The following is a 15,742-nucleotide window of genomic DNA, read 5'->3' as shown; positions in this document are numbered from 1 at the left end:
AAGGAAAAGAAGACCACTATAAGACATATTCAGTTTAAACTAATTGGTTAAATAACGTCACACTCTGCTATATGTTTAGATTCGGTTCTGTATGTAAATAAATCAATCAATCCATGAAAACTGCACTCTTATGCTACAGGTTTTTAGGGAAAACAAATTTTCCCCTAAATTACACCAATGGGATAAGTTTTTACGTCTGTATGTATCATAATGTTGTATTAAAGACGTAATACCAAATCGCTTCTTAAAACCCTATGTTTTAACATGACATTATTGTATTAAATGTCATAAGAAAATATATTTTTTGTAACAGAGATGGAAATAAGATGGGAAAAGCTGCGTATATAATTTTACTAATAAATATGCATTGAAACTTAAATTTATTTAATAAAATTTTAGGAAGACCAGCACTCAAATAAAGTAATCATTGGGAAAATGAAGCTTAATTTTTTCTCAATGTAATAAAAGGAGTTGGAAGTCCCAGGCCTACATGGCTGAGGGCTATGAAGCGTGAAATAGATGATGATGAATGAAGAAGTATTGATTTAAAAGCTCAAGATGGAGACGACTGGCGAAATCTACCAGAGGCCCTTTGCGTCAATAGGCGTAGGAGATGATGATGATGATGATGATGATGAGGAGGAGGAGGAGGAGGAGGAGGAGGAGGAATTATAAGGAAATTAAAACTCTAATTTTCTAAAAGTAAATACATGGATAGTGGAACTAAAGTTCACCAATATAACTAAGAGTAAAATAAAACTTCATTCTATTCAAGGTAATTATAAATAGAATGAAAATCAAATCTTACATTTGAGTTCATTTAAAAGAGACAAATCAATACAGCCAACTTAGAGAATACTAAACTATCTTTCCTTAAATATTAGAAGAAACTGTATATAACTATTTTCGCTTAAAGCTTAGAGGAAACTATAGTAAAAGCGTGAGAAAATTACATCAGAACTGTAAAAAGTCAGAAATTAACTTTAAAATTTTACCATTTGTTAATGACTGTTTCCGGTTCCATTAATTAACTTGATGATGATGAAAGTTCCCATATTATTTCTTTCAATAATTAGTTCTTAAATACCAATTAAAACCAGTGGTCGGGGACAGAGACAAATTTAAAAAGGGAAAATTATATTGTACTATTTTTGTCTGAGCACAAAATGGTTCATTGATACTATTATTCCATCATATATCACGATCCTATACAATTATATTTATTACAACACTTCGAAAATAACTTTAGTGATAACATTCAATGAGAATTATTTCTTTACCTTTTCGCTATTCTACACTTTTTAAACTCTGGGTGATAGTTCTTTGCACTCCAGATTTTTTTCCAAATTCACATCAAGAAATACCTCAGCAACTCTGGGTTATTCTGTAAATATATCAACTGTACTAGCCTCCTGGCTAGTACAGTGGTAACGTGTTTGCCTCGCATTCGCGTGGCAAGAGGTCGATCCCCGCCCAGGGCCGTGAGTTAAAGCTGTTTACTGGGGAGGCTACTGCTGTGGTAGGGCACCACAGTGGGGGGTTGGGCTTGCCCGGCTGACGTTCTGGTGAGCATCTATTCTGATGGAACTGGAACTGAAACCAGACACCTTTAACCTCTTAAAAAACTGTTAATGGTATCATCAGTAAAGAAGGACTGATTTTAGATTCACTAATATGGATATTTGAAATTTGGGTGGGTTATATAAAAAAAACAATTACAAGGTCAACCTCAAGTGAGAACACCACTATTCCATTCACTAGATATTACCTATTTCATTTTCAGTAAGCGTTTCCAATTAAAACTATCCACAGACTTAAGCAACACCAATTTTAAACATTAGCTAACTGCATCATTTCCTGATGAGATGGAGGACTTAAATAAAAGGACTCATTAGTTCTGCCTAGTTTCATCTTTCCAGAACAGCGAATCTTTTTTTCTTTTTTTCCCCAAATACTCATAATGCAGGGTCACACTGCAAGTAGCTCACATTAAGTGATTCACGTTCTGATTACCCTGCTTTAATACGTGGAAAAATTACCATTATATTCCATAAAAATATAAACTTTTGATTAGGATAAATCAAAATTACTTTCATTGAAGTAATTTATGAACAGCATACTATTTCTTAAATGCTTTGCAAATATTCATTAACACATAGAATTATTTCTTGAACTGTATTCTTAACAACAACTAATTTTCAACAACTTTCAATTGCTGATAAAGAATGTGGTTGTTTAGTAATTTGGAAATAAACATTTTGATTGGAAAAAACTGATAGTTATGTATACGATGTTTTTTTTTTTTTTTTTTTTTTTTTTTAAAAACCCCTCCCTTATGTAATAAAGAGCAAGTGTCTGGCTATATACAGCTATACACGCATTATCATCATCTCCTCCTACGCCTATTGACACAAAGGACCTCAGTTAGACTTCGCCAGTCGTCTCTATCTTGAGCTCTTAATTCTATACTTCTCCATTTATCATCATCTACTTCGCGCTTCATAGTCCTCATCCATGTAGGTCTGGGTCCTCCAACTATTCTAGTGCCTTTTGGAGCCCAGCTGAACATTTGGTGAACTAATCTCTCTTGGGAAGCGCGAAGAGCATACCCAAACCATCTCCATCTACCCCTCATCATGATCTCACCCACATATGGCACTCGAGTAATCTCTTACAGTTTCATTTCTTATCCTGTCGTGCCATTTAACTCCCAATATCCTTCTGAGGGCTTTGTTCTCAAATCTACTAAATCTATTGGAGAGTGTTTCATTGTCATACCATGACTTATGTCCATACAGTAACATTGGTCTCACTAAACTTGATATATAATCTGAGATATATATATATATATATATATATATATATATATATATATATATATATATATATATATATATATACATTTCCGTTCACGCTCAGCTCTCCCCGTCCCTTGTGTGGAGGGAGGAGAAATAGTCATACCCGGGTGACAGGGGATGCGTGTGCGTTTCTATGCCTGGCTATCAAAATATTTAGCAGTCATTTTTGACGGGTTGCGTACTCTTGTAAGTTATAATATTCCACCAGCTATAGCACTGGTTCCAGACAGTCAAATCAGAATTTTTATAAAAGCAACTAACATCTAACTCAAAATATTCAAAGCAAAAATATCCTCTTATTTTAGATCTAAGAAAAAGGCCTGTATTATATCAATGTGATAAATTAGCCCAAAGAATACACAAGATTAATAACATGTTTAAAAGCCTCTTATACACTAATGGAAAATAGGCCTCAACACCCATCTATGAACGTTTGATTCGATGTTAAAACTCTTGTAATTTCCGTTTAACAAACATAACTATATCGTTCGTGTTTCTCTTTTCCTTCATTCTATTGTACCAACCGTGTGTCACACGAACGTGCATAGTAACGACATTTCATTTTGTGTATATATTATGCTTGTATCTTCACTCTCCCCTCGCACTAATAAGAACCTGAAATAACATGTCTTTTTTTTCTCACCGTTAACTGTTAACCGGTGCGGTGTCGGTTTGAACATGAAATTGCCTCTTATGTTTTGTATGCCCTTTTTGCTTGGAGTCTTTGTACATAAAAGCGAGTGTTCTGTAATAAAGTTATTCAGTTGCTTTCATCCTGCCTTTGAGTCAACCTTCTCTCGGCACGTCACATCTAGAAATGAAATTGAACCATTATAGGAAGCATTTTGGGAAAACTCCATTATCCAAGCCTGAGTCAATGGTGCAACCTTTCCTTCTTTGCATATTCGTTTGCGTTGAACATTCTTTCCTACTTTTCCGATTTGCATTCTATCATACTTCTTTCCTCGTTGAATGAGCATTATACGTATTTTCATTCATTAGCACCCTCATCTCAAGACAGGTTTTCGTCTAAGGAAATTACCTTAATCTTGGCAGCATTCAAAACGTTAGAAATAGCTGATGAATATCCATTTAATTGTTTAGATTTAGAGGTCTAAAGGTCGCTCATGAATGGCAGTGACAAGGGACAGTGACACTGCCCTAGCAAGCAAGACAATGCCATTGAGACTGACCATATATATTATATGATCAGCGCCCAACCCCCTCTCCATCGCAGCTACGACCAGGGAGGGCCAGGCAATGGCTGCTGATGACTCAACAGATAGACCTATAGGCTCCCCCAAACCTTACCTCACAAGGATGGTAGGGTTGCAGACGCTAGAGGCATTAACGAGTCTGACCGGGACTCGAACCCCCGTCTGGCAAAGACCAGGCAGAGACGTTACCACTCAGGCCACAACAATTATAAACCAGATATAAAGTAAATAAATAAATGTGATATTTACATACTTACAATCACAATTCTTTATTCAATTTTGTATCTAAGTTATAAATTTGATTTGAATATCTTTAATCTTCTGTTTCTTAGGCTATATCTATACGATTAACAACAGTAAAGCAAAACAAATATACATTATTTCAAACAAGCTCAAGGTTAAAATTGGAAAGCATTTCAATAAAAAATCTTTTAAACACCAATGTTGGATTTTAAAGCCTTAAGTTAGTGCATGTATTTTGATTGACAACCTCAAATAAAATTAATTGAAAAAAAATAAATCTAAAGACTTCTGAAGATACGCATTATCAACGTTTCATGTCTTCACACTTGACATTATTAAAGTAATTTTTGAAGAATACGACAACAGAGCTTCAGTCAATGTGATCTTGCTATTTGGAAACTTCTCTTAAAAAATGTTGTAAGACGATTTAGGTTAAAAAAAAAAGAACATTAAGATAACCACTGCAACTTTGCTCGTCCTTGTAAACATAAACTTTTTATCCAACCGAATGCAGAAACATTTATCACATTACGACCGTGTTCAAGATAGGAAAGAAAAAAAAAGACCCCCTCGTGATACACTCGTCCATTTCAAAACATAATTATCTGGTGATATCAGACGTAATTATCTTTAATTTTCTACGTTTATTACCCATCAAAACACCATTTATCCGCTGTGCAACAGGTACTTCTTCATGAACTATGGATATGAATTCTTTTTTTTTTTTTTAGCCGTGTGACTTTTGATAATAGATCAAGGTCGACAAGCGTCAAACAATCATCTATACGCAATTTGCATGAAGTACTTTTTTATATATAAATACAAGTAATGCATGAAGTATTTTCTTTTTATATATAATGTACAAGTAAAAGTAATCAGGGATGACCTTCGACCAAGGGGATTGACCCGGTGATGAAGTGTGGGACAGAAGTAGATGGAGAACGCTGGCCAAAAACATCGACCTCACATTAAAGTGGGAAAAGATGCAGACAACGAAGAAAAGAAGCACAAGTAAGAGTAATCGAAGATACATATTACATACGGTATGTATTGAAGAAACGATTAACATATACACGAAAATATATATTTGAAGTATGTAATAAATGTGGCCCTTGTCAAGGGAATTGACATACTAATCAAAATAATCAAGGCCGACAATAACAACTAACCTCAATGCTTGGGTGACAATGTTTTTGTCAGAGCTTTGTACTTTAAACTCACTAACGCAATTCGCTAGGGAAAGATCTTAGAGCAAAAACTATAGTTCTTTAAATTTCATAATTCCATTTAGTAAAAAATATTGCAAACAAAAGGGCTTTTACGCTTACACGCAAGCACACACGTGCACATTTTATTTACACACATGTATATGTATATGCACCCATTATATATATATATATATATATATATATATATATATACATACATATATATACATACATATACATATATATACATATTTATATATACACACATACATATATATATATATATATATATATATATATATATATATATATATATATACATACATACATATACATATATATACATGCATATATATATATATATATATATATTTATATATATATATATATCTATATATATACATACATACATACATATATATATATATATATATATATATATATATATATATATATATATATATATATATAAAGCAATTTGTCCCCTTTCAAGCGAAACAACAATTACTGTTATGTTCTTTTACCTGGTGGATCAAGGATGAACACCAACCAAATAGATTACAAACCAATGCACGTATCATATGTCTAAAAAGGCTCACTAGGTGTTCGACAGTCCTACCTCAGCGCCATTATCTTCTATCTTGCACACACGAACATAAACACACACACACTCTCTCTCTCTCTCTCTCTCTCTCTCTCTCTCTCTCTCTCTCTCTCTCTCTCTCTCTCTCTCTCTCTCAAAATATAATCACACATACATACATACATACATACAGTGAGAAAAAAAAGCGTAAATTACGCACATACAGGCGAAGCGGTCTTCAATTACTTTCTTTTAATGACAAGTGAATCTTCACCCCAAAATCCTTCATTCTTTCGTTCCTTCTTTATGTTGGGAAATTATTTCCGGTAACCATCGCGCGCAATTTGTACTTGCGTTACATAACCCAGATCGTGACTCAGCGCATTCGCCAAGTGAAGGTACTGCAATCAATGCCACTTACGCTCCTGGAAGATCCATTTCTCTTTAGTCTTCTACTAACAGCTACTTACAGTAACAACTCATTAAATTACTACAAGAAACAAATTATCAGAATGGCGGCGAGTTGCTCCTTTCGATGTTTTTCCTTAAATATGATTTATCGTACCAGAATAGCAGTGACTTGCTCCTCGGTGTTTTTTTTTTTTTTTTTTTTTTTTTTAACGGTTAAAATTTACAGTAACTCATTAAATTACTACAATAAACAATTTATCATAATGTTGGTGACTTGTTCCTTACGAAGTTTTTCTTTCAATATATCGTACCAGAATAGCAGTGACTTGCTCCTTTTCGGTGTTTTTCTTTTCTTTGGTCTTCTACTTACGGCTACTTATAGTAACAACTCATAAAATTACTACAAGAAACAAATTACCGGAATGTTAATGACTTATTCATTTCGATGTTTTTCTTGTAATATGATTTATCATACCAAAACAGTAGTGACTTGCTCCCTTTAGGTTTTTTAATATGAATTATAGTAAGTAATAACTTGTCTGCTGGAGTCAATGATACTGGGTTTTTCTTACTCGAAGACTGACTCTTTCGCTAAATAAATGAGGCTCACTTCGACGGCCTTGCCGCAAACTGCATGGAAACTGTATCTATGATGTGAGGTTAATTAAATAGAAGTCAGCACAAGACGCTGGGAGAAGACGGAGAACTGCTAAGATTCTACCCACGTTGCTTTCTTTGCTCAAGAATAGTATCTGTTAATACTTGGCATCAGATGCTGCTTTTTTCACATTCAATCACATATAAAACTAACGTAAAATATAAGCACATTAACTTATGTACATAAGTACACAGAGCTAAATTAATGTTTGCTCATAAGTGTACAAGAATAAGCATCAACTTAGCCTTTAAACGAATCTTTTATTCCTTAGAATCGAATTATCTGGCGATTCAATATAAGCAAATAACTTTATCTTCTGATATATGACATATATAATTAAACTAAAACATACATATAAATATGGCAACATATCAACTTCATCAACAGTGCCAGTCGCATTTACCATTCATCTAAAACTGTTATAATAAAAACCAAGTCTTCAACTATATATTATTGTAGAAAAAAACTCTTATGAAACAATCCAGGTAGGGCTGATGGATGCATAAACACTCATTTTCCTTTTGAAATAGATAATTTTAATAAAACGTAAATAGGTCATTAATAAACCTTGGATCACTACTTTAGTGACGATGCATATAATAACACCACACCCCTACGTTACCTTGGTGTATAATAACTTCGATAAGGATGATAACATACTTTGGGAAAATGGGAAATGTCACATCAAGGACGATTTCATAGCTGTGTGCTAGGTAATTGAGTTTACTATCCAATATATATATATATATATATATATATATATATATATATACAATATGTGTATATATGTAAATATACAGTATGTGTGTGCATGTATATATATACACGCGCACACATACTGTATACAGTATATACATATATATACACATATTGTATATATATATATATATATATATATATATATACATATATATATATATATATATATATATTTGTATATATACATATGTATATATATACATATATATGTATATATATACTGTATATATATATATATATATATATATATATATATATATATATATATATATATATATTTAATGCTTTACATTCAATCTGAACACACGGAAGTACTCCGGAAAAACATAAATTGCTTACTTGAAACTGAGTTGGTAGTATGATTTGCTGTTGACGGGCAATGACAAACAGAAAAGAGTGGTTCGCAAGAACGAAAACTACAAGCACTTGGTGAAACGATGTCATGTGGTGACGATTGAAGAAATTACTATTTTCTCAATAAAAACAGCTTTTGGGCAAAAGTTCAATGTTCGGAAGAAAGAAACAATAACAATAGGAAATTTAATAGGAAAAGAAAATTGGTGGTTTAATGGCCAGTGACATTGCCTAAACTAGCAGGACAATACTCAAGAGACAAACTACAAATACATAAAATCAGCGTCTAAAACCCCTTTCCACCCAATCTAGGACCAGGGAGGGTCAAGCAATGGCTACTGATGACTCAGCAGGTAGAACTATATGCTGCCCCCAATCACCCATCCTTAGCTCTCAAGGATGGTGAGGTTGCAGACACTACAAGAAAATATCGAACTTGAGCGGTTCTCGAACCCCAGTCCAGGCAAGTACATTTCCAATTGGCCACCACCAACAATTCAACACAAAAAATCCTTGAAAACAGTCCGTTCATAATCTTAATGTTTAAATAATCAACCCGCAAATATTGAAACAAATATCGACGGGTCTAAAAAACCATAATAAAATCAAAACAAATAATTTCCTAAGAAAACATTTTGAAAAAAAAAATTAACAGTTTCTTATCTAGAAAACTTGAATGGTTGCTGCAGGCGTAAGATATTGTGATAAAATAATCTGAATTCTGTATAATAAGAAAACTACTTTAATCTGAAAATAAATTCTTACAAACCCACTAACAATATTGCTTCAAAATATTTACTGTAGAAACAAAAAATTACCGAATAGTTATCATTCGCACATGGGAATTTGGAGGCTTGCATGGGCTTACCCTAAGAGTTACTCATTGCTATTGCTAGGTTTCTCCCGGTTTTACCTGGGGAGGATGTTAAGACGTTGAGCATATGTATCATATTTGGTCATTACACCATTTGGCCAAAATGTAATTAATTGTTTTTAATTGAGACTCTCGATAAACCCTTGATTGCTCGAGAAAGGGAAAAAAATACTATGAATTTTTAATATATTCCGTAGCAATCCCTTGAATAAAAAAGGACACTTTAATATCCAAAAGTCAAGACGAGATCCAAACTAAATTTTGTCCCTTTACAGCGACACTCAAAATAAAACGAAGTAATGGGTGTAAAACTCCACATTTAAACAAGTAGAGGAACTTACAACACAACAGATTGCATTTTCATTAAATAAAATAACTAATAAGCTTAGAAGATTTAGAGTAATCACATGATCACGTCATTACATCACTAGCAACAAAACATCATGGAGTTAAAACACACAAACACATGCACACACAAAAAAAATCACACTTTTGACTCTACTTTCCTCCAGCCATTTAGCAAATGCTAATAATCGCCACGTTAATTCATACGAATCTCAAAGTTACATTGATAAGGTTCAAAGATCAAACAATGTGATTCGATTGTTATTGCATGATGTCAAATGCTTTCATTCACGCACCTTCTTCCGCGTTGAAGACATAAATCAATAGTATTTAGGCGATGAAGGAGCAATCCAAATTGTGTTTTTTCTTAAACGGCGATGAAAGTCTTCGCAATTTTGTGCGTTCATGATGCAATGCGAATTTGAAAATAAGAGCCAAACTTTATACTTTCTAACATACAGGAGAGTCGAGGTACTTGTGCCTTCAATGCATGCTTGTATTTATATGTATTTGGATATGTGTTCACAATCATAATTATTTGAAGAACTGTGCAAATACAATTACTGTGCTAGCCATATTAATGGACTGTAAATCCTTCAGTTTTTCATATAATGCTTGTATCTATATATATTTAGGCAAGTGTTTACACACATAAGTACTTGAACTGTGCAAATACAATTTATGTGCTTCTATAGAAATGAATTGGGAATCCTTCAAAGTTTTTTTTTCACGTAATGCTTGTATCTATATGTATTTGGGTAGGTGTTTACACACAAGAATCTAAAGAACTGTGCAAATACAATTTTTTTTATGCTTGCTGTAAAAATGAATTGTAAACCCTTCAAAGTTTTTTTTATGTAATCCTTGTATCCATATGTATTTGAGCAGGTGTTACACACATAAGTATTTGAAGAACTGTGCAAATACAATTTCTGTACATTCTTCAAAGTTTCATATGTAAAATAAATGCATAGATGAACATGTCTTCGCTTACATTCAAATTAACTTAGTAGTCAAAATTGATTTCAGTAATTTACAGTAAACATAAAAAAATCTCAATAGCTACGCTTGTGATTATCAAAATGGCCTCTCTATTTTAAATAGATATTATCGACTTTAATGAAATCCAAATTAAATCTAGTCATGTTGCATCAACAAATATAAATAAATACACCCATTAGAATAAATACACAAATAAAACGAAACAATGAGTTTACAACTTAAGATTTCAAGCAAAAGGACCGTAGTTTAGAATAAAATGTGCAACACGATAAGTATGTATACTTATGCATTTAAAACCTCAAGCTACTACTAACACTCACGTATTATACTCTGACTCAAATATTAAGTAGAAGTGAATGTTCGAAGTCAATTTGTATAAATAAACTGCAGCAAGATTATGAGACATAAATATTTCAAATTTATCAACCCAGAGAAAGCAATGATGTAAAACAATTACTGCGGCAGGGGACAGCATTAACTCAGGTAAAATCCCTGTGCATAATTTGGAGGAAACTGACAATACACGTGTAAGCCTCTGACTAGAAAGAACTCAAATACAAATGAATATATATATATATATATATATATATATATATATATATATATATATATATATATATATATATATATATATATATATATATTGAGAGAGAGAGAGAGAGAGAGAGAGAGAGAGAGAGAGAGAGAGAGAGAGAGAGAGAGAGAGAGAGAGAGAGAGAGAGAGAGAGAGAGAGAGAGTTTATTTGTCATTTTTAATAAAAAATATCACGTAATTTTAACCTGTTGCGCTTGAAATAAATCCAATTTAACTCTCCCATTGATATACATATATTATCATCATCATCATCATCTCCTCTCAAACCTACTGACGCAAAGAGCCTCGGTTAGATTTCGTCAGTCGTCTCTATCTTGAGGTTTTAAATCAATATTTCTCCATTTATCATCTCCTTCACGTTTTGTAGTCCTCAGCCATATAGGCCCGGGTCTTCCAACTCTTGCATTGGTATGAAAATCACACAGCTTGAACTTGCCAGAACACTCCAAGTTCGCAAAGAGTATTTTAACAAGCCTCCACTTCCCGGAAGTGTCTTACGTTTTCAAGTAAATATCTAAAATCTACTTCACACAGAACTAAATTTATGAAGGCATCGAACTCAACATCTGCAGCATGCTTCGAAAACGGCCGGTTTTCGAATCTGACTCATTTCGTTTAAAAAAAGATGAGGTTTGTGTGACGAGAAAAAGTTCCTTATCTAGTAATTTTTCAAGCCTTTTACTTATACTGTAGATTAAGTCTTTAAAAAATTAATACTCAAAATTTATATGAACAAGAGAATAAAATTCTTAAACCATCATACATGAAATTAAAAGAGAATATTCAAGAATTTGTAAATAAAGAGCGCAACTTAATAAAAGAAAAGAATAGTGCACTAAAATAAGGGATGAATATCTCAAAATGCTAGTACAGAAAAAAAGGAGACGACGCATTTGATACTTAATTGAAGCGAAGCTACTCTTTTCAGGTGGAAAGCTTATTGTGGGTATCATATTACATGTGTATTTCATATATACAGTATGTATATATATATATATATATATATATATATATATATATATATATATATATATATATACATATATATATATATATATATATGTATATATATATATATATATATATATATATATATATATATATATATATATATATATATATATATATACATTCATACATATACATACATATACATTTACATATATATATATATATATATATATATATATATATATATATATATATATATATATATATATATAACTATGAAGCGGGAAGTACGAGATGATGAATGGAGAAGTATTGAATTAAAAGCTCAAGATAGAGATGACAGGAAATTTCTAACCGAAACCCTTTGTGTCAATAGACGTTGGAGGAAATGACGATGAGGATGGATGATGATGATATGAGAGAGAGAGAGAGAGAGAGAGAGAGAGAGAGAGAGAGAGAGAGAGAGAGAGAGAGAGAGAGAGAGAGAGAGAGAGAGAATCTAAAGTAAAAATAAATCTCAATTAGTTATAAGCGCAAACACACACACACACACACATATATATATATATATATATATATATATATATATATATATATATATATATATATATATATATATATATATATATGTGTGTGTGTGTGTGTGTGTGTATGTGTAAAATAAATAGGAGGGCGAAGAGTCTGGACAACATCTTTCAGTTTATTGGTGCCGACGTTTCGGGACTCATCCCATTATCAAGGCTAAAATGGACATATAAAACATTATAAGCAAAAACTCAGTAAAAATATAGTTCAATATAAAATGGAAAAAATACTTTAAAAATAAAATTATAAACACAGGTACAAGTAAAAACTAGAGATTAAATAAAATTAACTAAGAGAAAAATATCTTAAGAGTTAAATATACAAAGATAAAAAATTGTCTGAGGAGACCAACCTGTCTGGACTAGACTATAGAAAACTGAGTAACTATCTGAAGGACAGCATTCAGGAAGAAAATTCTAAATTTGCCGACTTAAACAATGTGGAGGGGGACAGAGGATTATTGGCTGTTTAGTTTAGGAACCTTTTCTTTAATTATCAACGACTCTAATACTAGTAGAGAGTTGTTTGGCGCTTGAGCAATGATTTCAAAGTTTTTATATGTTCTGTTGGTCTTGCATTTAGATGCATGTTCTCTGATGGTTGAGAATTCTTTGGTTTTGAGTCCACATCCAGTTCTATGGCTAACTCTCCGATGAGCATCTATACGAACTTACAGCAATCTTTTTGTGGAATCCACATAATTTCCGAGATTACATCTCGGACAAGTAAACATATACACCACTGAAGAAGGCATTAGATCGGGGAGAGAATTCTTAATTTTAAATATGGATCCCACTGTCAGGGGATTCTTAAAATTTAGTTTAAAATCCAGACTCGGAAAACTGTTTAAAATTACCTTTTTAATTTGTTTCCCATATTTTCCGTTATTAATGAAAGGTAAAACATCATAGAAAATAATTTTTGGTATTGTAGGAACTTGAAGTTTAGTTTGGTAATATTTGGTCAGAAATTTGTTGACTAGTCCATAAAATAAGTTAGTTGGAAAAGTTATTCTTGAAATGCTGCTCTCAAAAACAATTTTTTTTTTTATTATTTTATCTTTGAAGCTCGCCAGGAGCAACGCCCTACCTCAATATACATATATGCATATATGCATATATATAATACATATACAAGTATACACACATACTGTATATACACTAACTGACATAAATATGAATATATCCATACCCGTTTTCAGTCCATTGTTCTCCTCAATTACTGTTCATACTTGTCTGCACTTTCGATAATCAATCTCGACTTGTTGGAATTACCAAAATAATATTAGACCCGGAACTTCTATCATTCAGCCCAAGATAATTGGAGTGACTGGGGCTGGCGGTATAAATTGCCGACTAAACATGCATTTGCTAATACATATAATTACCCCATAATCTGTTCTTAAAACAATTTTGTATGTAAGGTAACAGGAAATTGGATTATCTGTAATTTCTGTGGTGAAAGACTAAAGTTTAGCCTTACAGGGTTTACGACAGCAAAATATTATTCTATGGAAGGGAGAGATTCGATAAACAAGTAGAGTCAACGATATTTTCCAGTGACTTCAGGTTTATAATTAAAATTCCTTCCAAGAAAAGTTAGCAAGAACAGACAAGAAATAATGATCTACTAATGTGCGTTACAAAACTAGACCTTGCAATTTTCCACAATATTAACACACACAAAGCTTACGTTAATTCATGAAACACAAACTATTAAGTATAATTTAGAAAAAAAAGTTTATATTTTCTACTGTATTTGGAAAACGAGAGAGATTTGGAAGCGTTTGCTGACAAGGAAAATGATAAAATTATAGTCATAAGCCATTTGATTTCAACGTTAAAATGAAAATATAAAAGCTTGTAATTCCAATGGAATCCAACACTTTAAAAAATACTTTCAGTATTTGAAGAAACAAAGTCCTACGGGTCTGTGACACCATAAATCCATTTCAAAATCTAGACTCAAGACATCTACAAGATACTTCATAAAATTTACAAGATATTTCATATAATTACCTATAAGAGCGACTGGCCTGAAACCAGTGAAATTCGGTAAAATACTTTCACGGACTTTTCAATTGAAGCTATAAAAATAAAAGCTATCATTTGTGGGAGGGAAACTAAAAATTGACGAAGATAAAAAAGAATTTCTTTCAATCAACTTCAAACGAATGAAGTCTCCCACGTATGATGCTATATCTGATACAGGAATACCTGAACTACATTATTTTCATAGATCATCTTCTGAGGGTTAACGACTATAGAGACAGACACCATTATTATTATCATCAATGCACACAGCTTAATAATAAAATAGAAATGCAATTTTTTTTATTATCTACATTATATAAAAAATCATTGCACTACGTTAGGAGTAAAAAATAAAAAAAGGAATGTCTTAATGCTCTTGTTGGCCGGCGGTCTTCTTTATAGGCAAATTTCTACCGACCCCTTCCGGAGTATGAGAATTACAAATTACACAAATATATATATATATATATTTTACACAAAAACTACAAAAAGAAACGGAGATACTGAGGAACAGAGGGGGCCCCAGGGATGCACGTGTATACCCAGGTATACCTAAGCTAGAAGGATAGGTATCACCGATATGCCCATGGGCTTTGGTTGATGATGTTACTTTTTATTAGTATAATACAGCTGTTTAACTATTTAGTAGGTAGTAGGTTGGCCAGGGCATTAACCACCTGTTGAGATACTACCGCTAGAGAATTATGGGGTCTTTTGACTGGACAGAGAGTACTACAATGAATCCTCTCTGGTTACGGTTCACTTTTCCTTTGCCTACACATACACCGAATAATCTGGTCTTTTCTTTACAGATTCTCCTCTTTCCTCGTACGCTTGACAACACTTAAATTACCTAACAATTCTTCTTCTCTCAAGAGGTTAATTATTGCACTATAATTGTTCAGTGGCCACTTTCCTCTTGGTAAGGGTAGAAGAGACTCTTTTTAGCTATGGTAAGCAGCTCTTCTAGGAGAAGGACACTCCAAAATCAAACCATTGTTCTATAGTCTTGGGCAAGGTCCTTAATCTATAGACCTTGGTCTTGGGTAATACCATAGCCTCTGTA

The sequence above is a fragment of the Palaemon carinicauda genome, chromosome 15 (assembly GCF_036898095.1).
Source record: "Palaemon carinicauda isolate YSFRI2023 chromosome 15, ASM3689809v2, whole genome shotgun sequence".
Classification (NCBI taxonomy): Eukaryota; Metazoa; Arthropoda; class Malacostraca; order Decapoda; family Palaemonidae; genus Palaemon; species Palaemon carinicauda.
Note: the sequence above shows the minus strand (reverse complement) of the source record.